We start from the raw sequence: 23,064 nt of genomic DNA on the forward strand, positions 1-23,064 counted from the left end.
GGAATTTTTATTTTATAATTACATGTGACTTTATATTTAAAGTTGGATTCTTGTAAATAGAAGATAGCCATGGTTTGCTCTTTCATGCCTGGCTTAACAATGTCTACCTTTCCTCTTTTTGGTGCATTGAAATTCCCACTAAGTTGCTGAGCCACAGAGGTCATCCCACATGCCCTACAGAGAATACTTTTCTCTGCGACCTTGCTGTTTGTTCAGTATGGCTCATCTGCCTCTTTTTCTGTTGAATATTTTTAGGATGTCATTGTTGACCTCCAATGAGCTCCTTGGCTCTAACTCTTTGTCTTTTGCTCTCTGGTGACTCAGTGTTTGCCATGCTTGTGTCTCATTTACTAAAACTCACTTTCAGATAGCATCATGTCATATGGAATACAAAAGTCCCTCCAGCGCTTCTTCCTCAGCTCTCTTCCTGGCACACACTTGGTGTCTCTGTCATGGCCCCACAAGACCATCATGACTTCCACTTTAAAGCTCAAGCCTTGAAATAATTTGAGAGAATTCTCTATGGCCTCCATTTCTGGTTTGCAGAACTCCTCTTTCTGTTCAGACTGAAATTTCCATCTGGTGTCAGCTTCCTTCTATCCGCAGGACTTCCTGAAGCAATTTTTGAAGTGTCATTGTGCTGGAGATATCTCCTCTCAGCTTTTGTTTGTCTACAGAATTGCATGATGATTTTGTTTCTGAAAGGTTTTCACTGCATATAGATTTTTAGATTGACAGGGTTTTTTTTTCTCTTTTTTTCACACTTGAAAGAACCATTCTGTTGTCTTCTAGTTTGCATAAATCATGGCAAGGACTTGCGATTATTCTTATCTTTGATTTTTGTTACAGTCTTTCTCCCAACTAATTAAAAACTTTCCCTTTATTTGTCTCATAGTAATGGTAGTTCCAAAGGTGATGGTGAAACTGATGGCGGTGATGATGGTAATGTAATGATCATGGTGGTGATTGATTGTGATGATGATGATGGTGATGGTTGTGATGGTGATGATGGTGATGGTTGTGATGGTGATGATGGTGATGGTTGTGATGGTAGTGGTGGTGGTAGTGATTGTGATGGTGATGGTGATGGTTGTGATGGTAGTGGTGGTGGTAGTGACTGTGATGGTGATGATGGCAGTGGTGGTGGTGATTGTCACAGTGATGGTGATGATGGTGGTGGCGATTGTGGTGGTGATGGTGTAATATATGTATTTTCTCCTTGGTTTTTAAAAGATGTTCAGGTTTGTGGGAATCTTTTTAATTGGCAAAGCTTCACATCATTCCCTCACGCATGCTGCCCATGTTTCTCACCAACACACACACTGCCTTCAGGTTTGATGTTTGATTATGTTTGCTTCATGCAGCTGGCTGTGTCTGCAGGCTCACCAGTCTTTTTCTTGTCCCTCGCCTGTTGTTAGTTCTACCTGGTGGATTTTGTGTTACGTCTTGACTATATTGTTGAGGCCTAACTGTTCTGTTGACATTTTATGCTATCCATTCCCTCCACTGTGGTTTCTGCATTCCACTCCCGTCCATGGGCCCATGAAGTTCCATTCTGTCATAGTCTCTCTGCTTTTCTAGATTCCATGTCTTCTGCCTCCAAATATGTAACGTTGAGTTGTCTTCCTCCTGGATGAGGAGCAAAGCTACCAGCTCCTCTCAGCAGCTGTTCACAGGTAAACTGTGCACTCAGTTTTCTGGAGTTCTGGATTTTGTTAGATACCTTATATAAGAGTGCCTCTGACAGCCTAGTATGTTGCCTATGTCAGGACTGATTTCATTCTTTCCCTTTTTGTATTTCCTTTTTATTTAGAAACAATCATTTACGTATCAATCCCCCCTTTCCCTCACCTTCCCATCCTGCCCTGCCCCCTACCACTCCCAACCCATTCCCCCCTGCTCCCCCAAGGATGGTGAGGCCTTCCATGGGCGATCATCAAAGTCTGTCACATCATTTGGGGGAGGGCCTGGGCCCTCTTCCGTGTATCTGGGCTGCAATAGTATCCCTCCATAGGGAATGGGCTCCCAAAGTCCATTTGTACACTAGAGACAAATACTGGTTCTACTGTTAGAGGTTCCATAGACTGCCCTGACCTCCTAACTGGCACCCACATTCAGAGGGTTTGGTTCAGTCCAATGATGGTTCCCCAGCTTTAAGACTGGGGTCTGTGTGCTCTCACTAAGTCAGGTCAGCTGGTTCTGTGGGCTTCTCCAGCATGGTCTTGACTCCTTTGTTCATCCCTCCTCCCTCTCTACACCCAGATTCCAGGAGTATGGCTCAGTGCTTAGCTGTGGGTGACTGCTTCTGCTTCCATCAGCTACTGGATGAAGGCTCTAGGATGGTAATTAAGGTAGTAATCAATCTAATTATAGGGAACGAGCATCAAAGATAGCCTCTCCACTACTGCCTAGATTCTTAGTTTGGGTCATCTTGTAGATCTCTGAACATTTCTCTAGTGCAGATATCTCTTTAAACCTATACTGGCTCCCTCTATTAAGGTTTCTCTTTTCTTGCTCTCCTCTATTCCTCCCCTGTCTCAGTCTTCCCGATCCCTCTTGTTTTCCCCCTCCTCTTCTCCCCTTCTCCCCCCCACCCGTGTTCCTAATTTGCTCAGGAGTTCTTGTCCCTTTCCCTTCTTTGGGGGACTGTATATTTTTCTCTTAGAGTCCTCTTTATTTCCTAGTTTCTCTGATGTTGTGGGTTGTGGGCTGGTAGTCCTTTGTTCCATGTCTAATATCCACATACAAGTGAGTACATACCATGCTTGTCTTTCTGTGACTGGGTTACCTCACTCAGGATGGTTTATTCCAGTTTCATCCATTTGCCTGTGAATTCCCAGATTTCATTTTTTCCACTGAGTAGTACTCCATTGTGTAAATGTACCACATTTTCTCCATCCATTCTTCAGTTGAGGGGCATCTAGGTTGCTTCCAGGTTCTGTCTATTACAAACAATGCTGCTATGAACATAGTTAAACAGATGTCCTTATTGTATGAATGTGCATCCTTTGGGTATATGTGCAAGAGTGGAATTGCTGGATCTTGAGGTAAACTGGTTCCCATTTTCCTGAGAAACTGCCATACTGATTTCCAAAGTGATTGTACCAGCAATGGAGGAGTGTTCCTATTTCTCCACATCCTCTCCACTATAGACTGTCATTGGTGTTTTTGATTTTAGCCATTCTGGACAGTGTAGGATGGTATCTCAGAGTTGTTTTGAGTTGCATTTCCCTGATGGCTAAGGATATTGAGAACTTTCTTAAGTGTCTTTCAGCCATTTTAGATTCCTCTTTTGAGAATTCTCTATTTAGTTCTGCACCCCACATTTTAATTGAATTGTTTGGTGTTTTGGGAACTAGCTTCTTTAGTTCCTTGTATATTTTGGAAATCAGCCCTCTGTCAGATGTGGGGTTGATGAAGATCTTTTCCCATTCTGTGGGCTAACATTTTGTCTTGCTGACTGTGTCCTTTGCCTTACAGAAGCTTCTCAGTTTCAGGAGGTCCCATTTATCAATTGTTGATCTCAGTGTCTGTGCTACTGGTATAATGTTCAGGAAGCAGTCTCCTGTACCAATTCATTCAAGGGTATTTCCCTCTTTGTCTTCTAATAGGGTTAGTGTGGCTGGGTTTATGTTGAGGTCTTTGATCCATTTGGACTTAAGTTTTGTGCATGGTGATAGATATGTATCTATCTGCAATATTCTATGTGTCAGCATCCAGTTATGCCAACACCATTTGTTGAATATGCTTTCTTTTTTCCATTGTATAACTTTAGCTTCTTTGTCAAAAGAATCAGTCTATCTTCTTTGTTCATAGGTGTATGGGTTAATGTCAGGGTTTTCAATTAGATTCCATATGTCTGCGGGTCTACTTTTGTGCCAATACCAAGCTGTTTTCAAGACTATGGCTCTATAATGGAGCTTGAAGTCAGGGATGATGATGCCTCCAGAAGTTCCTTTATTGTATCAGGGTTGTCCGTTAAATCCAATTGGGCCATAAGTTCTGTTAATTCCTTTGTTTCTTAAGTTTCTGTCTGGTGGTCCTGTCTAGTCATGAGAGTGGGGTGTTGAAGTATCCCACTGTAAGTATGTGGGGTTTTATGTGTGATTTAAATTTTAGTAATGTTTCTTTCACAAATGTGGGTGCCTTTGTATTTGGGGCACAGATGTTCAGAATTGAGACTTCAATCTTGATGGACTTTTCCTGTGATGAATATGAAATGACTTCATCTCTTTTGATTGATTTTAGTTTAAAGTTTAATTCATTATATATTAGGATTGTTGCACCAGCTTGTTTCTTGGTCCATTTGATTGGAAAATCTTTTCCTTTATTCTGAGGTAAAGTCTGTCTTTGAAGTTTAGGTGTGTTTCTTGTATGCAGCAGAAGGATGGATTCTGTCTTTGTATCCATTCTGTTAGCCTGTGTCTTTTTATAGGCGAGTTAAGACCATTGATATTGAAGGATATTAATGAGCATTGATTGTTAATTCTTGTTTCTTTTGGATTTGGTGGTGGTATTGTGTGTGTATTTTCCCCTTTTTTGGTGTTTGGTAAAATGGGATTATCTATTGCCTGTGTTTTTGTGTAGTTAACTTCCTTGGATTGGAATTTTCCTTCTAGTACTTTCTATAGGGCTGGATTAGTGGATATGTATTGTTTAAATCTGGTTTTGTCATGGAATATCTTGTTTTCTCCATCTATAGTGATTGAAAGCTTTGCTGGGTATAGTAGTCTGGGCTGGCATCCGTGGTTTCTTAGTGTTGGTAGGATATCTGTCCAGGATCTTCTGGCTTTCAAAGTTTTCATTGAGAAGTCAGGTGTAATTCTGATAGGTCTGCCTTTATATGTTACTTGGCCTTTTCCATTTACTGCTCTTAATATATTTTCTTTATTCTGTAAGTTTGGTTTTTTGATTATTATGTAGTGAGGGGACTTTATGTGGTCCACTCTATTTGGTGTTAAGTAAGCTTCTTGTACTTTCATAGGCATGTCCTTCTTTCGGTTGGGAATGTGTTCTTCTAGGATTTTGTTGAATGTTTTCTGTACCCTTGAGCTGTATTTCTTCCCTTCCTCTATACCTACTATTCATAGGTTTGGTCTTTTCATGGTGTTCCATATTTCCTGGATATTTTGTGTTAGAGATTTGTTGGACTTAAGATTTTCTTTGGTCGATGACTCCATTTCTTCTAGTGAGTCTTCAACACCTGAGATTCTCTTTTCCACCTCTTGTATTCTATTGGTTATACTTACATCTGTAGTTCCTGATCATTTACCCAGGTTTTCTATTTCCAGCATTTCCTCATTCTGTTTTTTTTAAATTGTTTCTATTTCAGCTTTTATGCCTCAAATTGTTTGAATTGTTTCTTTCACTTGTTTGGTTGTTTTTTTCTTGGCTTTCCTTGGTTTTTTAAAAGATTTGTTTATTTCTTGAATTTTTTGGTTTGTCTTTTCCTCCATTTCCTGTATTTTTTGTTTGTTTCTTCTTCCATTTCTTTAAGGGATTTTCTCATTTCCTCTTTGAGGATCTCTAACATCTTCATAAAGTTGTTTTTAAGGTCATTCTCTTCTGCTTCATCTGAGTTGGGATGTTTGGGTCTTGCTGGTGTAGAGTCCCTAGATTCTGTTGTTGAGTGTGCTCTTATACTATTGTCTTCCCATCCCTTCTTCCAGTGGGTGCAGGTGGAGTCTCTCTCCCTCCTCTTGTCTCCCAGTGAGTGTAGGTGGCACAAGACTTCTAATTTAACAACTCTGGATGGTCCAGCCTCTCCTGATGTTCTTCTCAGCACAGGGGGGCTAAGACTCAAGCTCAAGCTGAAGGTGTAGGTGGGCCAAGACTGCAATGTGGACAGACTCTGGATAGTCCAGGTTGCCGGGGCCAGTCCACTAAGGAGAGCAGACCCAGGAAGTTCCAGGGAGGGGATGGGGGGATTTGGGCCTAGGCAGAACCCAGACTCACCTCAACTGGAGGGTGTAGGGGGGCCAAGACTGTGATGCAGGCAGACTCCAGAGAGTCCGGGCTCCTGGGGCTGGTTTACTACATGCTGAGTAGACCCAGGAAGTTCCAGGAAGGGGATAGAGGAGTTGGGCCTGGGTGGAACCCAGACTCACCTCAAGCATAGGGCATGGGGGACCAAAACCATCCTTTTCCTTCTTATTCTTTGGCTCACTAAGTTCAACACTAGAATTTCTTTCAGGGCCTTTGGGACACTTACTAAGTGTGCTGTGTTTCCAGCTAGGGGAGAGAACTACTCACTCTGGGAACCCTGGCATTATGTAGCTCCCCTCTTGATGCCCCACACCTGTTTGCAGGGAACAGAACCTCTCTGTAAATGACTCCCTGCTCTCTGTGTCTCCACCTTACAAAATCACATTTCAAATCAATGCAGCAAAGCTTCTGGGATGTGATGGGTTCCCTCTCTGTGCTGTATGCAGTGTTTTTCAGGTGGGTGGGGAGGACAAGGCAGGTCTGTCTGTCTGTATTGCTTCTGGAAGCAGTCTTCGCTGCTTGACTGTCACTGTATACAGATATGTGCTTCTATTATTTGTACAGATTTCTGGGATTTGTTTTGTCTCTAGTATTGAGTAATCCCAAGCCTTGTTACTCCCTCATGAAAAGAAGTGAGATGGGACTTTGCCTCCTGACTGCAGACCCTTCTTTTTGCTCTCAATGTGTTCTGAGATCTTTGAAGTGAGAGGCGTGAGGTATCATCAGCTTTGGTTTGCTGGAATCACTCAGAATACATTCTAATGCCTGAGAGGCCAGCTGTGGTGGTGTGCAAGAGAGGTGTGCCAGATCCATTGATCAAATTGGCAGTCCCAATCTGTACGGGAAACAGCCAGAAATGGCCATGCCACCCTCCTGGACTCCCTCATTGGATTCCCCACCATGGCTTTCTGCAGCAGGGAGTCCAAGGTATCCATCCCCCTCTCTTCAAAGCACTCCTCAGTCCAGTGAATCTCATTATTCTAGAAAACACTGAGCCTTCAGGCCACTCCACTCTCCTCCTCCACCAAGTCCCATTTCCCTTCTCTGCTTCATAAACTCTTGATCCCTGCTCCACAGATAAAATGACCATATTCCTTTTTATTGCACTAAAATTGCCTTAAATCAGTCCTCATTAGACTTTGGTCCCTAAACATCTACAAAGTCTCGACTATGTGGCCCTATGTGTGTTAGACCCATTCTTATTTGATGGATCATAGAATTTCCACAAATACCCTGAGAAGCAGGTTTTACTCCAGGCAAGTAGCCGATAAAGATAAAAGGCCGAGACTCATCTCATCTATGCAGCTTTGATCCTTGTCACTTGTCCCTGATTTGTGGCTTTTTGAATCTGTGGAGAGACAGTCCTTCACCAGTGTGACCTTGGGTAATTTCATGGGTTTGCCAGGCTTGTTTCCTCCACTGCAAAGCAGTGGCCCTGCACACAGTAGCACACTGCAGTGGATATAGAGGGCGGGTGACCTCCAGCATGTGGCAGGTGTGAGTAAATGGCTGATTCTTCCAACATAGAGATGACATGGGGTGTCTGCTTTCCCAGCAAGTGCTAGGGTTGCTGGATAATTCCATGTTGTTGAGCTGAGAGGCAATTTCAGGGTCACTCAGGGACACCCAGGGTCCATGATGGCCACATTCCCTCTCCAGACACAGGGCCTTGGGTACCAGCATCAAGAGCAGAGTGTCTTGAGTAAGGATTGCTCTATGCACTTGAATACAGTGTCTTGTGTAAATGACCTAGTCAGAGGTTATCAATGGTGGCCATGCATGAGGATGAACCAGTGGAATCTTAAACTTCAGGCTGCTTTTCCTAGATCACAGAGGCCTGGACACCAAGCAGGCTGCCTAACTCTGTCTTTTTTCTCATGCTACATACTGCTAGATTCCTCTGCATAAGGGGCTATCCTCCAACCTGGGGACAGCCCACATCCTCAAGGCACATGGGGAAGCCCCTCCAGTAACATGTGACCCTAGCAGAGGCCAAACAAGTGCCATATTATTCCTGTAATAACCACAAGAGATGGGAATCCTGGGTGTAGAGCCCAAGTCTGAGATGAAAACAGGTTCAGTGTGGGTGGAACTGCGCTTATGGTCACATGCTGGTCACATTGACCCAGCTCCAGTGGTCCTGGCTGGAGGCCGTACAGCTCAGTGTGTGCATGAATTGGTTACTTTTCTCCCTGCTCTAACAAAATACCTGCCAAAGCAACTTAAGGGAGAAAGGGCTTATTCTGGCTCACAGTTTGAGAGGGGATATGGTCTATTACATGTCCCGGAAGGCATGATGGCAGAAGCACGTGGCAACTGGTCACTATGTGTTCACAGTCAACAGATCAGGTACTCAGGTCACTTACCCTTTTTTATGCAGTAAGGACCCCAGCCCATGGGATGATGCCACTCACATCCCAAATGGGTCTTCCTTCTTCAGTTAAACTGTTCTGAAAATACCCTCATAGAGATACCCAGGAGTGTGTTTCCATGGCAAACTGACAGTTAAGATTAAGCATCACATAGGCATCTGCCCTGGCTCCAATCTTTCCAGCTGCGCAACTTTGAAGCATCTACTGAACTTCCCCATGCTTTGTCTCCCCAACAGGGACACAGCTGCCAAGAGTTCCTCCCACATATGGCTGCAGTGAGATCTAGACAGGTTCCTAATACATGTGATTTCCCATGATGAATATGTAGCCTGTGCCTCCATAAATGTCAGCCTTCACAGTTATCCCAGCCAGCCAAGTGGGTGAGTAGTCAGTGGGAACAAACCCCCACCACCTGAGCCACCTGTGCCAGGAGAACAATGGGGCAGAACAAAGTCGTTTATCTCTGTGCTTGTCTGTATCAGCTCCAATAACTCTCAGGTCTCTCCTACATGGGTAGAAAATAGAGTCCTTTGGGACCACAGAGTGGACAGTGCTCTGAGGAATTCCGTGAGTTTCTTGTCTCTGTTTGGACCACTGCCAAGCTGACTAAGATTTAAACAAAGCAGAGCCAGGTGACAATGGCAGCAGTCCTACAGGCAATGTAGCACCCACCCTAGCCTTGTACGCCATCATGATGGGTTCATGGCCATGCCTCAAGCAACCGAAAGCTACACACACAGGCATGGTCACACGGGGGCAAGGAAGGAGTTCAGGGGTGGACTACACTGCTGTGGTCTATACTGGGGCCTCTAGGCTGCAATCAAGGAGCAGACTAGCCTGAGCTCATATATAGAGCTCTATGGCCGAAAAGCCCTCCCCTAACTCCCTCAAGAGGTTGTCAGAATGCATTGCCTTGCTTGTATGGCCCTGGCTTCTTGCTGGCTGTTGCCTTGAGTCTACCATGGTGCCTAAGGGCCACCTGTAGCATCTAGAAGATTGTGACAGTCCACACAGCTGTGACCTTAGTGGGCCAGTGAGGGGCAGCAGCCAGTCACATTCAAAGTGACATTACTACAGAGAGGCATCTGTCATCTTTGCTGTATTAGATGACTAGAAGCTAGTCATCACTCCACACACTGTTGGGGAGGGCAGAGAATCATGGTTCAGGTAACATGGGGACCCTCAGAATTAGAAACATCCCCTGTGCTTCAGCTCCCAAGACAACCAAAGGATGCCCTAGTCAAGACCGTCTTGCTGGACTCTCCCCGCACAAGCCTCTTCCCTGTCTGCTTGCCCTGCAGGAGCCTTCAATGAGTGACTTAAATGGGAATGAGCTGTGTCCTCCAAGGATGTCTGTAGCTGGTGCTACCTTCCTTTCCTTTGCCCCTTCTTGGAAGTACAGTTAAATGGTGTGTCCCAGCAAAGAGAAGGAAAGACAGTGAAATGATGAAGACCAGGCACGCGTGCCCAGAAGCCTTCTACCAATATGTCAGTTCCTGGGAGTTAAAGAGGCTGATGTCTTGGGTGGGACCATTCCCCCACGTGTGATGTGTGTGGCATCATCTCACAGAGGACTGGAGACTGTCCTTGCTGCCTTCTCAAGCAGCCTCCTTGAAGAAGGGCTGGGTCTTGAGGCCATCACATAGTCGGCTGATAATTTTCAACATTTATGTGTCTGTGGCAGGTAGGCTTTCCCGTGCTTTGCATACATAATCACATTTAAATCCTCACAACAATGACTAAGAAGTTTAAATGAATTTCTGGGAGGCAGAGAGCAGAGGAAGTGGGAGCTGACCTAAAAAACAGGAGGAAGCTGTAGCCCAGGCCAGCACCTGTGATAACAAATCTCCTGAAATCCAAGGGAGGAAAGAGGCCTACAGAAGCAGGAGTGGCAGAGCCTGGTGAGCCAAGACAGACACAAGGGTCATCGTGAAGCTACACATGGGGCAACCTCCCTGGGGACAGTTCTCTGGGGCCTGCCACCATATCCCAGGTGTGCACACAATCTGGAGAGCTTGCCACAGAAGCCAAGCATCCTGCAGGCGCTCTACAGCAGGCATGGTGGCCACAACTCAGGAAGTCACCCCTCAGAGCAGACAAAGCTAGGCAGGACCCAGAGAGAAGCGCACTGGCAGGGAGCATAAGACCGTGCCTTCATGGAGGCTCTCACAGCACCCACCCATCTTCATGACCCTGCGGAATCAGCATGGTATCTGACTGAGTCAAAAAGCCAGTTTTGAGAAGCCATAATCAGGAGGATACCACCCTCATCCCTGAATACCCTGTGCAAATAGATTACCAGCGCTCCGGAGGAACCAGCAGCGAGAAATAGACAAATGCCCCAGAGGCTCCTAAAGCCACAGGAAGCCAGCTCTGGAGAAGCCAGAGCATAGGACAGCCAGAAAACCTAGCCAGCCTCCCAGGTCAGAACTGAGGCTCTGGAACAGGCTGTGGTCCTGTCATAATGCCACAGGGTAGGAGGCAGGCTCAGAACACTTAAGAACACAGAGCTCAAGATGTAGGGATAACATTGCAAGCAAAGAGAAAGGTACAGTACGATGTCTCCAAGAGTCCAAGAGTGGGGGTGGAGTGGGGGGGAGTGAGCTGACAGAATGTATGAACCTTGTTGTTTCTAAATGGGAGAGAAACAGCCTTGAAAAGGAAGGCCTGCACTGTTCCAGGTGGGGCATATCCAGGCTCATAGCAAGGATAAGTGCCACAAAGTTGTCCCATGCCAGGTCAGACAACAGCAGCAGTTGGGGACTTCCAAGAGAGCGAAGAGTCATCTGCAAGGAAATGAAGCACACCGATGGCTGTTTTCTCCTAAGCAGCTGTGCCATGGTGGATTCCATTCATAACAATGTGGAATGAAGTCTCACGCAGGCCCCTGGTGTCCCATGGACCCTGTTCATGGTGGGGCAGTGGATAAGGACCATTTGGTTTGAAGTCTTTTAGGAAGTGACTTGAGAATGCTCTTCAGGAAAACAATGGTAAACAGGATCTAAAGAGGGGAGTTCAGAATTAGCCAGAAGAGCAGAGAGGGCAGGGTGGAAGGCTTAGGGAAGAACACAGGGCGGGGCTTTCCAGTGGGAGTTAGGGGCTCCTTGATGGGGGAACCCCATGTTGTGCAGACAACAATTGAGTGTTGGGAGAGAACACCTGGGCTGTGAAAGGCAAGGGGGGCAACCGGCACAAAGGTGGCAGGACTCTGTCAGAACAAACAGAAGGGTAGGGCATATAGATGGCTTAGCAGGTAAAAACTATTGTCATGAAGCCTGGCAGCATGAGTACAACCTTCAGAGCCAATATATAGGCTGAAGGAGAGAACCACTCCACAGTATTGTCTTCTCACTTCACATGCAAGCTGTGGCCATGCCCATCACACACATAAATCATTGTTTAATAGAAGGAAAAGGAAGGGAGTAGATGAGGGGAGAGGAGAAGGGAAGACTGTAGGCCCCAGACAATAGGCAAGCAAGAGGGAGAAAATAGAGCCTCGGTGGGTTGGGTTTGTCTGCAGTGACTCTGTGGTGATGAGGTGGTGGCTATAGAGAAGGGAGACTTTGCGTCCTACCAAGAAGACCGCCTCCATCTCCTGCCTAAGGACCACATCTCTGCTACTTTTTCTCATTGCTGTGACCCAAGATCTGACAAGAAGCAACTTAAAAGAGGAAGATTTCATTTTGGCTTTCAACATTAGGGCTCAGTCCACCATGGCGGGAAATGTAAGGTATCCAGTCCATCTCCTGCCTGTTGCTAATGGGAGGATGCTTGTTCACCTTTGGATGAAGCCTGTTGCTATGGGAGGATGCTTGTTCACCTTTGGGTGTAGCCTGTTGCTGTGGGAGGATGCTTGTTCACCTCTTGGAGCAGCAGGAAGCAGAGAAGGGGAAATAGTGCATGTAGCCAACTCTCTCCTTTTCTTTCTTAATCAGTCCAAGACCCCAGCCTGTCAATGCTGTCACCACATTTAAGGTGTATATTCTGTCCCAGTTAATCATCTCTGGAAAAGCCCTCACAGATGCAGCAAAAATGCCTCATTAAATCTCTTCAGGTGTTGTCTTAATTAGGATTTTTATCACTGCAACAAAACACCATGGCCAAAAAGCAAGTTGGGGAGGAAGAGGTTTATTAGGCTTACACTTCCACATCACTGGTCATCATTGAAGGAAGTCAGGGCAGGAACTAAGACAGTATAGGATCCTGGAGGCAGGACCTGGTGCAGAGGCCATGGAGGGGTAATGCTTATTGGCTTGATCCTCATGGCTTACTCAGCCTGATTTCTTATAGAACCTCAAGACCACAAGCCCAGGGATAGAACCATGAACAATGGGCTGGACCCTCCCCAATCAATCACTAATTAACAAAATGCCTTACAGCTGGATCTTAGGGCAGCATTTTTCTCAACTGAGTTTCCCTCCTTTCAGGTAACTCTAGCTTGTATGTCGAGTTACCATAAGACTAGCCAGCACAGGTGTGTTCACCCTCTTCACATTGGGATGGGCATATTGTTATTTATAAATTTCATAATTGATAAAAACTGATGTATCTGAGAAAAAAAGCAAAAACTATTCCATAATGTTTTAAGTAGATTTGTGATCGAATGATGGGCAGAACTTAAAGCTACCTCCACTTAGTGCAACATTGGGTGCAGGCTGAACATTCCTGTTAGGTGCTTCTTTTTAAATTTAATTTGTATATATGTGTATATGTGTTTCATGCATGTCATGTGTGTGCCTATGGGGGATGAAAGATGACATCAGATCTCCCTAGATCTGGAGTCACAGATGGGTGTGAGCTGCAGGGTATGGGAATTGAACACAGGGTCTTGAGAAGAGCAGAAAGCACTCTTTACCCCTGAGCCATGTCTTAATCCAATCAAGTTGGCAAGGGAAATCAGTTGCCACTGTGGGATCTATCTGGAGTTTTAGTTTTCCACTTCTAGGAACATCCCAGAAGCAGAGCTTTGCAGAAGAAAATGTGAATTTTAAAACAGAGGGTATAGAAGGGACTTTAGGTACCACCAGTGACCAGAAGCAGGAAGCAGAGCCAAGCAAGGAGGAGTTGTCATTCTTTGCAGTGTGGAGGCCAAGGATGATGGACAGTGGATGGTGAAGGAAAGGAAACAGGGATGAAGTTGAAGATATACCAGCTGAAAGTACCAGACAGCCCAGTGGGAGTGCTCACCCTCGTGTTTTATTGGTTGAATTAAAAATACATCACGCCTTGGTTAGTAAGGGCAGTGGAATACTGCTCAAGGCCCACAGGTAAGAAATGGAGATGTCTATTGTCTCATTAGTGAAGGGTCACCAGCTGCAACCACAGGACACACTTGCTCTGGAGTCTGGAATCTAGACATAGCACTGATGAGCTGGATGTATTGAAGAGTTTTGATGACACACTGTTTGATGAAGTCAAGATGAGGTGACAGTTCATAATAATGAGTGATAATCATGAGCTTATTGCTCAAGAAACAGCTGGATGGCATCCGTGTCCCTTAAAGTTGGCACCAGCTGAAACAACCAGTTACACCTGAGTCAGAGAAAGCGCTCAGGTTACTGTGGGTTCTGTGGGTGTAGGGTGAAGATCACGTAGGTCTTCATGAAGATCATGAAGGCTTGAGGTCTATCTCCTCTGTGTCCCTGCTATCTGCTGGTTCTGTGGGCCCTTCCCAAGTCTATTGCACTAGTGAACATGGGTAGCAAGAGTACTTTAGAAGGCTCTTGGGTCACATTCAGGGCAGGTCTTTCTCTCAGTTCATCCTTCCTGAGATGCTCCCACAGAAGCAATGAAGCACACCTCATTAACACCCTGACCATATCTCAATCAAGTTGGCTATCCTGATCAACCACTGCAGACACCAAGGGTGCTCAGCTATGGTCCTTATTGCTAATCTGACTCAGTGGAGCTCCGGGAAGTTGAGAGATGGAGCCAGGAGAAGATTCTGGAACTGACTAATGCTTGACGAGGCAAATCTTTATCATCATACACAGAGGGTGTCCTTCAGGAAGAAGGGGAAGGGAGGTGGATGAGCTCTTAGCAGTGTGTGCAGCACACACATGCACACTCTCAAACCGGGGGCGGGGGGGGGGCGAACTCAGCGTTGTAGCCCTCGACACTGCTGTAAGTCTAGGGCACCTTTGTTCTGTGTTCTGCTCTGTTCCCAATGAATGAGCTTGGATTTTAGAATCAAACATGAGGGAAAACGAAAGGCTCTATGCAGAGAGAGGAAATCCCATCATGTTCCTGTCCCTCTGTGGGAGATAGTCCTGGGCTAATCTTCCCTGAATTACCATCAGTCCCATGCTACAGACACAGAAGGGGATCCCACCAGCCCTGGCTAGAAATCCCCATAGTACTTGGGAGAACCTGGTGTCCTGAAAAGCAAACAAGAGTTTGTACTTTTTCATATTCTTTTGTCATATGTAACTAAAAAAGAGGTGTGTCAGGGTGACCCTCCAGTCTGAGCGTCTGCTATGTAGGGTGTCTGGCAGAACTGTCCCCAGATTCATCCCTTGAAATTCTTGCACCCAAAAACCCCAGAGTAGGGATGGATTTGGAAGTGGGGTCTTTCAAAGGATGAAGGGTCAAATAAGATCACTGGAGCAAGGTCTAGTCCAGTCTGACTGTCCTCTGAAGATGACTGTCTGTGGACAAGCACAGGACGACCATGTAGGGACACAGGAAGGTGGCAGCCACTACAGGCCTCAAGGAACAGCCTTGGAGGGCCAGCCCTTGACCTTGACTTCAATGTTTCTGTTGTTTAACCTGTGAGCCTGTGGCCCAAACTACATGTGGCTTAGAGAGAGAGAGCTGTTCCCAGAAGGCTCTAGGGTGGGGAAGGACCGATCTAAGGAGCTGGAGAAGGGCGTGGGAGGTAACCGAATTTTAATGAATGTGTGTTCTCGTCTTCTGTGTTGTCTTTGGGATTTTTATCTTGGAAATGAAATTTAAAACACATGTGGGAGGTTTAATGAATTGGAAATATCTGCCTCATGGCTGTTCCAAGAGGGGGAAACAACTAAACTAAAATTAGAAGGGAAAGTGTTTGTACTATTTGGGAAGCATTATAAAGCTAGATGCTAAACTCAGTTCCCCCAAGGTTGGCTGGGTTGGAAATGGACCAGCCACTGTGACCCAGCACAGACAACACTCATGTCATGGCAGCTTGTCAGGGAGCTCTAGTTAGGAGGCAGAAGGTGAAACTCACCAGGACTCACAGCGGCAGATGTGGCAACACTGATATTTGCATTTCCCTGCCCAAACACCACCCGAATGCGGTGCTGGTGGAATGATGTGTTTAGACAGGGGGTTAATGAGCAAAAGACATAATCTTGAAAAGAAAAACCTGCAAAGCACAGACACAGGGCACAAAGTGGCCAAGAGAAGTTGGACAAGTGGTTATTGCCTACGTGAGGAATGGCTTGTGGACATTAATTGTTGGATAGCTGCAAATGTGGGCAGGAACAGATTTGTTCTCAATGTCACCAAACACGGGAATAGCCATGGTTCAATGCAACACATGGTGTCCATGTGACAGGCCACCTGTGACCAGGTAGAAGAGGGCAGGTGAGGACGTGTGGTACCTTTCTGACAAGACTGTCCTGGAGAGCTGGCCATGGCTGTGTGTGGAAATGTGTATACTGAGATGGGCTTTTAAGGAACATGAATCCATTCCCCATTAATTCATCTGCTAGTGTCCCTACCTTATGCCATGAACTAGGATGAACATATGTGATGAAGTGACAGATGGAAGTCAGTGTCATCTCTTGGAGAGTCTGGGGACTCCGCTGTTTCTGAGTCCATATAGAGATACTCTGACTAGAGGACTGTGGAAGTGAGGCGGGTCTCTTTAGAAAAGGACCTACAGCTGACGGCTGGTGTATCTAAATGAGAATAAGCTGACCTTGGGGAAGTAGATGGAGGAGAGCTGAGGTATGGCCAGGGACACCATGAGACTCTCAACCCATCCAGGGAGCAGTCTTTATCCTATGTGCCCCAGGAGGCCCTTACAGGAATGAAGTCACCATCCTGTGCATGGGTTGGACAGGAAGGAGGTTGTTTGAAGCAGAGACAGTGTAGACGTTCAGCAGAGACCAGAGGAGGAGGCAGAACGAGCCAGTGCAGAGCAGGGGTGTGGTGAGCAACTGTGTTTGGATGAGAAGGTGTCCTCATTCTGACCTCCAGAAGCCGAGAAGATCAACCTAACCATGTGCTTTGATATGTACGAGAGGAAAGAGGAGCACGGAACGGGGGGAAATAACACACCCCAAAAGTGCCACTGTTTGTCTCTATAATTACAGGCAATATTCCCCTTCTATTATTTGTTGCCCAAGTTCTGTATTGAACAAATATTGACCATGTAATCTCAAGAAATGTATTATGAAGAAGATAAAAGTGACTCACAAAGCCTCCTCATTTCTGTCTTGCTGGATCTAATCAGCTGGCCACCCAGGTCTCCAGCAGCTGTGTAGGCCCTGCAGGACTTCCCGAAAAGCCTGCTGGTCTGATTGCCCACTCTTATTTCCTGTGATGTGTCAGGGAGATCCTGTCATCATGTGTACCTGCTATACCCCAGCCAAGCAGTGTCCTATACAAGCACTGTGCAAACACACACACACACACACACACACACACACACACACACACACACACACACCCGTAGCCTCATGCACACCAGTTGTAGAGGTGTGCAGTGAGACAGGTAGACATGATGATGAACAAGCTCTCACCCCTTCTGAACCACCCAGACCTTGGGGTGCCTCAATGCTGCTCTCTCTCAGCAGTGGGGTACATTGCACCTGTTTCTGGGGCTGTGATATTCAAATGCCAAGGAGATCTCAGGCTCCCTGGAACATAACATACACATACACAGAGGACCTGTAGTACAGTAGTCACAGCTTAGGCAGGTGCTGAGGGGAGACACACCTCATGGCATGGCCAGTGGTCTGGGACACATAGTCCCTTCCTGCAGAGCACTGGGGCAGTTGGGATGCTCACCAGAGAAGATGTTATCCCCTGATCCCTGAGGACCATGGGTGTTAGAAGGAGGAAAGGTAAGAGTGGTCTCTCAAGGGATCATCCACACAGAGCTGGACAAGGCAAGCTATGTTAGAGCTACAGCATCTTCAGCCATTATGGAGCCTGGCTGTGAGAAAGCATGGCCTGTCTCCACCTGAAAGGGTGTGGTCTGTCTTCAGCAGATGGTGAGTCTCTGCTTCCTTGCACCAGCTGTGTGAGCCTAGGCAAGTTTGTTAACCAGTCTGTGCTGGGCTTGTTGAGAAACACTTTGATGATCAAAATAGACTTTGGGATACATAAATGGCTCCTGGAGGGGTCCAAAGGGTCCTGACCAGCCCCCAGGTGGCCCTCAGTAGCTCACAGGAAGGGAAGAGCCTTGGAGTCTGTCAGTGAGGCCCAAGAGGATTCTTTTGAAAGGCTGGCAGAGAGGCAGGGACTTGCAGGTCATTTCCAATGTTTGAGAGTGAGAAGAAAAAGCACCAGCAATATGCACCTCTGGCACCTGGTTGTGGTGTGAAGAAAGCCAGTCAAGGCCAGATTCCTAGCCAAGTGTGGGGCTGGGACAGAACCTGAAGCAGCACTGTTGCTGCTTCTGGATAGAAAAGTCTTTCCTGTGTAAACTTGGGTAGGACCACTTGCTATATTGAGTATTTCTACTCCAGTGTCATGGTGGACCTTTCAAAGTCATCCCATTTTCTCTAGGAAAAGAAATAATGGCAATGGTTGCAAGTCTCACATGGAAGTTTCTGGAATGTTGCCATCTTCTAGGGATTTGAGGCCATCAGTACTACTGGAAAATGGGGCTGGAGGTGAGAGGAAGGTCAGGAAGCATACAAGGCTCCCTGAGAACAGGAGCTGCCACCCCATCAGAGCCACACCCTGGGAAAGCACAAGTAGGACTGAGGATGAGTCCCTTGGAGCTGACCTTTGTTCTCCTGGCATAGCTCACTGTATGAAAAGACAGTTACAAGTAGCCTGGGTGGAGTTGCAGCAGGTTCAGGGACATCCACAGCAGAAGGTGATGGCCAACAATGACAGAAATGGCAATGATTATGGATGCCTGGAATAGAAAAGATGAGAATAAGGAAGCCTATCCTGTATGAATCCTGAAGTTACACTGGGTAATTGGGAGCTGAAAGTCAGACAGAGGTCAGAAGGCAATGTTTGGAGACCTGGATGATTTCCATACTGTGTGGAAATTCTGGGGCACAGGTAGAAAGTCCTGTGGATAGGTACAAGCAGGGGAGGAGACAGGCATGGCTTAGTGAGAGTGGAGGAAAGAGTTGCCTTGAAGTGGCCCCTACAGATAACAGGGAGTCTAGGTGCTCTGGGGAAGGATGGGGAGAGCTATAGGCCAGCTGTTGTTCTAGAAGGGGAAGAGTTCCACACAGATAGAAACACTTTGTTGGGTCAATCCTCAGAAAAGGGCTGAAAGCCATGACTAGAGTGCAGCCATATATCCATCCTGTAGAAACCCCAAAAGAGCCACACACAGATGGGCTGTGAGTAGCCTTTTGCCTAAAGACATCACTGTTAGTGGGTAGGAGGAAGGATGAGTTAATGGTAACTTGGAGACAATAGCATTGTCAAAGGCCATGTCAGGAGGACAGAAAAGAGGGTCATCACCAAGGGACATGTACCCAGTAAGCCCCAAAGGATTGTATGTGGAAGTTCAGAAGAGGATAAATCCACAAAGGAGGTAGGCTTGCTTAAAGATAGACTCAGGCAATACTTAACAGCAAATGAGACAATAAAACATGTAATTAGCAGATGTGTGGCACTGGCTGCCAGGATGACAATGGAAGGCACCAAACCCAATAGGGATTAGCAGATTCGTTGTCAGCTTGTAAAGGAGCTAGTTAGAGGCAGGTGCTTTCCAGAGGAGGAAATGGGGGCCTGATGGGAGTGAGACTCTGGGGTTGGAAGGAAGAGGTGTGAATCCCAGGTTCTGCTGGTGGTCACAGGCATGCAACTCCCAACTCCGAATGCTTGTATTCTTATCATGCTATCAGCGACTGATGACGGAGGCCTTGTTGGCAGGTTGTGAAGACCCAAGGAGTAGAGACTGATGAGTCCTCAGCAAACTGCCTGGTCTAAGGGCTCTGGACTATTGTCTTGGTATAGCCTATTGTTTTCAACGTCCTTACTGCCATCACCACCACTTTCTTTCTTTTTTAACTTTCTTTTTATTTATTCTTTGTGTCTTTTACATCATCTATCTCCATCCCTGTCCCTTTGTATCCTCCCTCTGCCCTTGCAACCTCTCCTGAAAAATAAAATAAAGTTTAAGAGGAAAAAATAAGAAAAGAGAAAAAAGTGAAAAGGAAAAATCAATCTCATCATGGAAGCTGTAATGTGACATAGTGAGTCACACGGTAAACCCTTTTATCCATACATCTTTACTTGCAAGTGTTCATTGCAATGAGTGATTGTCTAGTTGGAGGCTACTGGTTTCTGCTACACTATTGATGCTGGGCCCGCACTAGAACTCCTCTTGGTTATCCTGTTGTTTGCCTGTGTCATGGATATCCTGCAGCTTTGTGCCTGCAGGACTGGTCCTTTCATGTGCTCCAGCAGATCACAGATTGGGTGGATGTTGGGGTGGGCCAACTCTTAACCTTGGTTCTGGGCTTGGGTTGTTACAAGGTTGGTGAGCCCATGAGCTCTCCCTTGTCCTCACCACCAGGGTGAGCTCTCCTGTATTGCCCTGTCAAGTTCACCCCTTGCAACAATGAGCAAAGTGTGGGGCCAGTTCTCCTGCTTTCTTGTCCGCGGGGTTGTTTCTCACACAGCTACACCTTCAAAACTAGCTCTATTGTGTTGCCCAGGTATGGTGTAGGGGCCACTTTCCTGGGTGCTGCAGCTGATGAGGGGCAGGAACAGTTCTCCTGCTCTTATAGCTTCAGGGCCAGCTCTCCCACATTCCTTAGGTGTTGATGGGTGGGTGGAACATCTCTCCCCTGCCTATACCACCACATGACAGATGAGTAATGGGGACAGCTCATCCATGCTCACAACCTCAGGGCTGGCTGACCCACACCTCCACCAATGGGGTTGGCTCTATTGTGCTACCCAAGGCAAGGTAGCCCGCTCTGCTGAGTGTTGCAGCTGGTGGTGGGCAGAGGCAGCTCTCTTGCTCATATGGCCTCAGGTCAAGCTCTCCCACCTGCATCAGCATCACTTTCATGGGCACCAACATCAACACTATCACTGTTAGCATAAACACTGTCACCATCACTATCACCATCACACTGTTGATACCGTAACTTGTCATCATCGTCACTCTCATTCATACTCTAAACACCATTATTATCACCGCCATCACCATCACCACTGCCAGTACCATAGCTACCATCACCATCCCTTCAACATCATCACTGCCATAGTACTAGTACCCCTGCCAACTCCATAATTGTCCTCATCATTCTCAATGCCATCAAAATCACCATCACACTATTGATGCTTTAATTATCCTATCACCACCATCATCATGATGATCATCATCGCTGTCATCATCGTCATTCCCATGATCACTATCATCAATCCCATCACACAGCATCACCATTATTGCCACCACAACCATCATCATCACCAACTTAATCACTGTCGCCATCATCAAGAACACCAACAGTATCACCCTCACTGTCCCCATCACTATTGCCATTGACATGACCAGCATTGATATCATATTATCATCGTGATCAATATACCCTTGCTTTCCTCATAGCTGTCATCACTGTCACTACTATGATGTCATTATTGTCACCATGAATACTGTTGACTCCACATCCATGACAGACCAAATCATCATGCTTATCACTGTCTTTGCTGTCACCATCAATGTTATTAGCAACACTGATGTCCCAAGACAAGGAGTGAGGGGACCCTCAAGTCTTCTAGGAACATTTGAACACAGAGTCTCGATGTACACAGATATCCCAAGAAAAAGAAAGAGGGACCACATGACTTGTCCGGTGCTACAGAGCACTAATATGGCATTAGTTGTGGACACCAAATGTGAGTTATTTGCATCTCTCTCTCCCACTAAGTGGAGTCAGGAAGGAGACAGAAGTATACTGTGTACTGCAGGGTGTACTGTGTAACCTAGGCCGTTCTCATCTCTCATGAGGTCCCAGGGCTTTTGAGAGCAAAGGAGGGTGAGGTCACAACAGGGGATGGGATTAGAGCAGGGTTGGGATACAGGGATGAGAGAAGGGAGAGTAGGGTTTGAGAGAGGCTGTGGGGTCAAGGTGTGGCCAAGTCACCCTGTGACCTCACTAGTTGGGTGGCCTCAGGAAAGTTCCTGGCCTTTCTGTGCCTCCAGAACTCCATGTTGCCTAGATCCAGTGTGGAACAAGACAGACTTCAGTACATGCTGCTGACCTCCTCTGCACCCTGAAAGAAGCAGAGCCTAGAGTATCTTCACTGCCACTCAGGACAAACTGAACTCTGATGAACCAGTATCTTCCTGGAAAGCCACTAGGGCTGTGGGGAAGGGCAGCTCTGAAATGCACCCCACCCCTGCATCTGCCCCTGGCTCACCCCATCAGCATGCAATTGGATATTCATCTTTGTTCCTATCAGGCGCTCATGAGGGGCCATTATGTGTAGGAGGAGGAAGCTTTTCCAGTGATCAGCAGGGAGAGGGGCCGGGAGCCCCGGGTGAGAATCAATTTGAGCCGGGAAGGGCTGGCCATCTATCTCCCTTTGCCGGTAATTTAGGCCTCTGAACAGACAGAACAGATAGCAGCGGCTGCTGTGGTGACCCGCTTGCGCTGAGGCTGAGGAATGGTCATATCTCCACAATACTGTGGAGAGGGAGGGGAGGGAAATGGGCCTATTTGAAAGAGTCCTGCTTCCAATCCAGATGGACTCTGAAAAGGGGTAGTCACAAGTCCCCACTATGACCTTCTTAAGGTCACTTCCTTGTAGTGACCTCCAGTGGCCCTTGGTTTATGGAATCAGTATTGGGCAGCAGCCACAAGGACAGTGTGCGTAGCCCTGGAAATGGCTACTGCCCACACAGTCTATGCAAGCTAGACCACAGCTACCCCCAAGATACCCATCATCCTCAGTATTCCTGGCTTATATTGTTCTCTGTGAGCCCCCAATCAACATCCCCAGGAGTCAGACCCCAGAAAGGGCCCACCCTAAAAGTCCAGCTGAAATCTGAAGGCACAGGAAAGGATGAAGCCCGAGGAGCCGTTCAAATGCTATCCAAGGTACTCCTAGGGATCCCCAATTCCTCCTTAGATTCCCAAGTCCCTCTGGGTTCCCATACCATACTGTGTCTTCTACCATCACTGGGTTCCCACCCCACACTGGAAACCACCTAGTATCACCTTATCATATCTGATACAGCCCACACCTGGGTAGGCATTGGAGGAAGAACTCAAGGGTCAGAGTGGTTCAGGTGACTCACCATGGCCCCCTGGGTTTCAAATAGAGTAAGGTGAACCCACTAAGAGCTCTGGCCTAATCCCAGTAATGACAATAAACAAGTAAAAGCCAGGGAGGGTGGGGTGGAAGAAGGAGGGAGTGAAGCAAGAAATGTATGCACTTCAGGACCAATAAGGGGTTAGGAAAAGCCTGTAGAGGCTCCTAGGGGAGGGGCAGGAGCAGCCCACCATCACCATCTGTATCACATAAGATCTGCCGTATCAGACTGATTGCAACAAATCATAGG

This window comes from Cricetulus griseus, chromosome 2, assembly GCF_003668045.3.
Source record: "Cricetulus griseus strain 17A/GY chromosome 2, alternate assembly CriGri-PICRH-1.0, whole genome shotgun sequence".
Taxonomy (NCBI): Eukaryota; Metazoa; Chordata; class Mammalia; order Rodentia; family Cricetidae; genus Cricetulus; species Cricetulus griseus.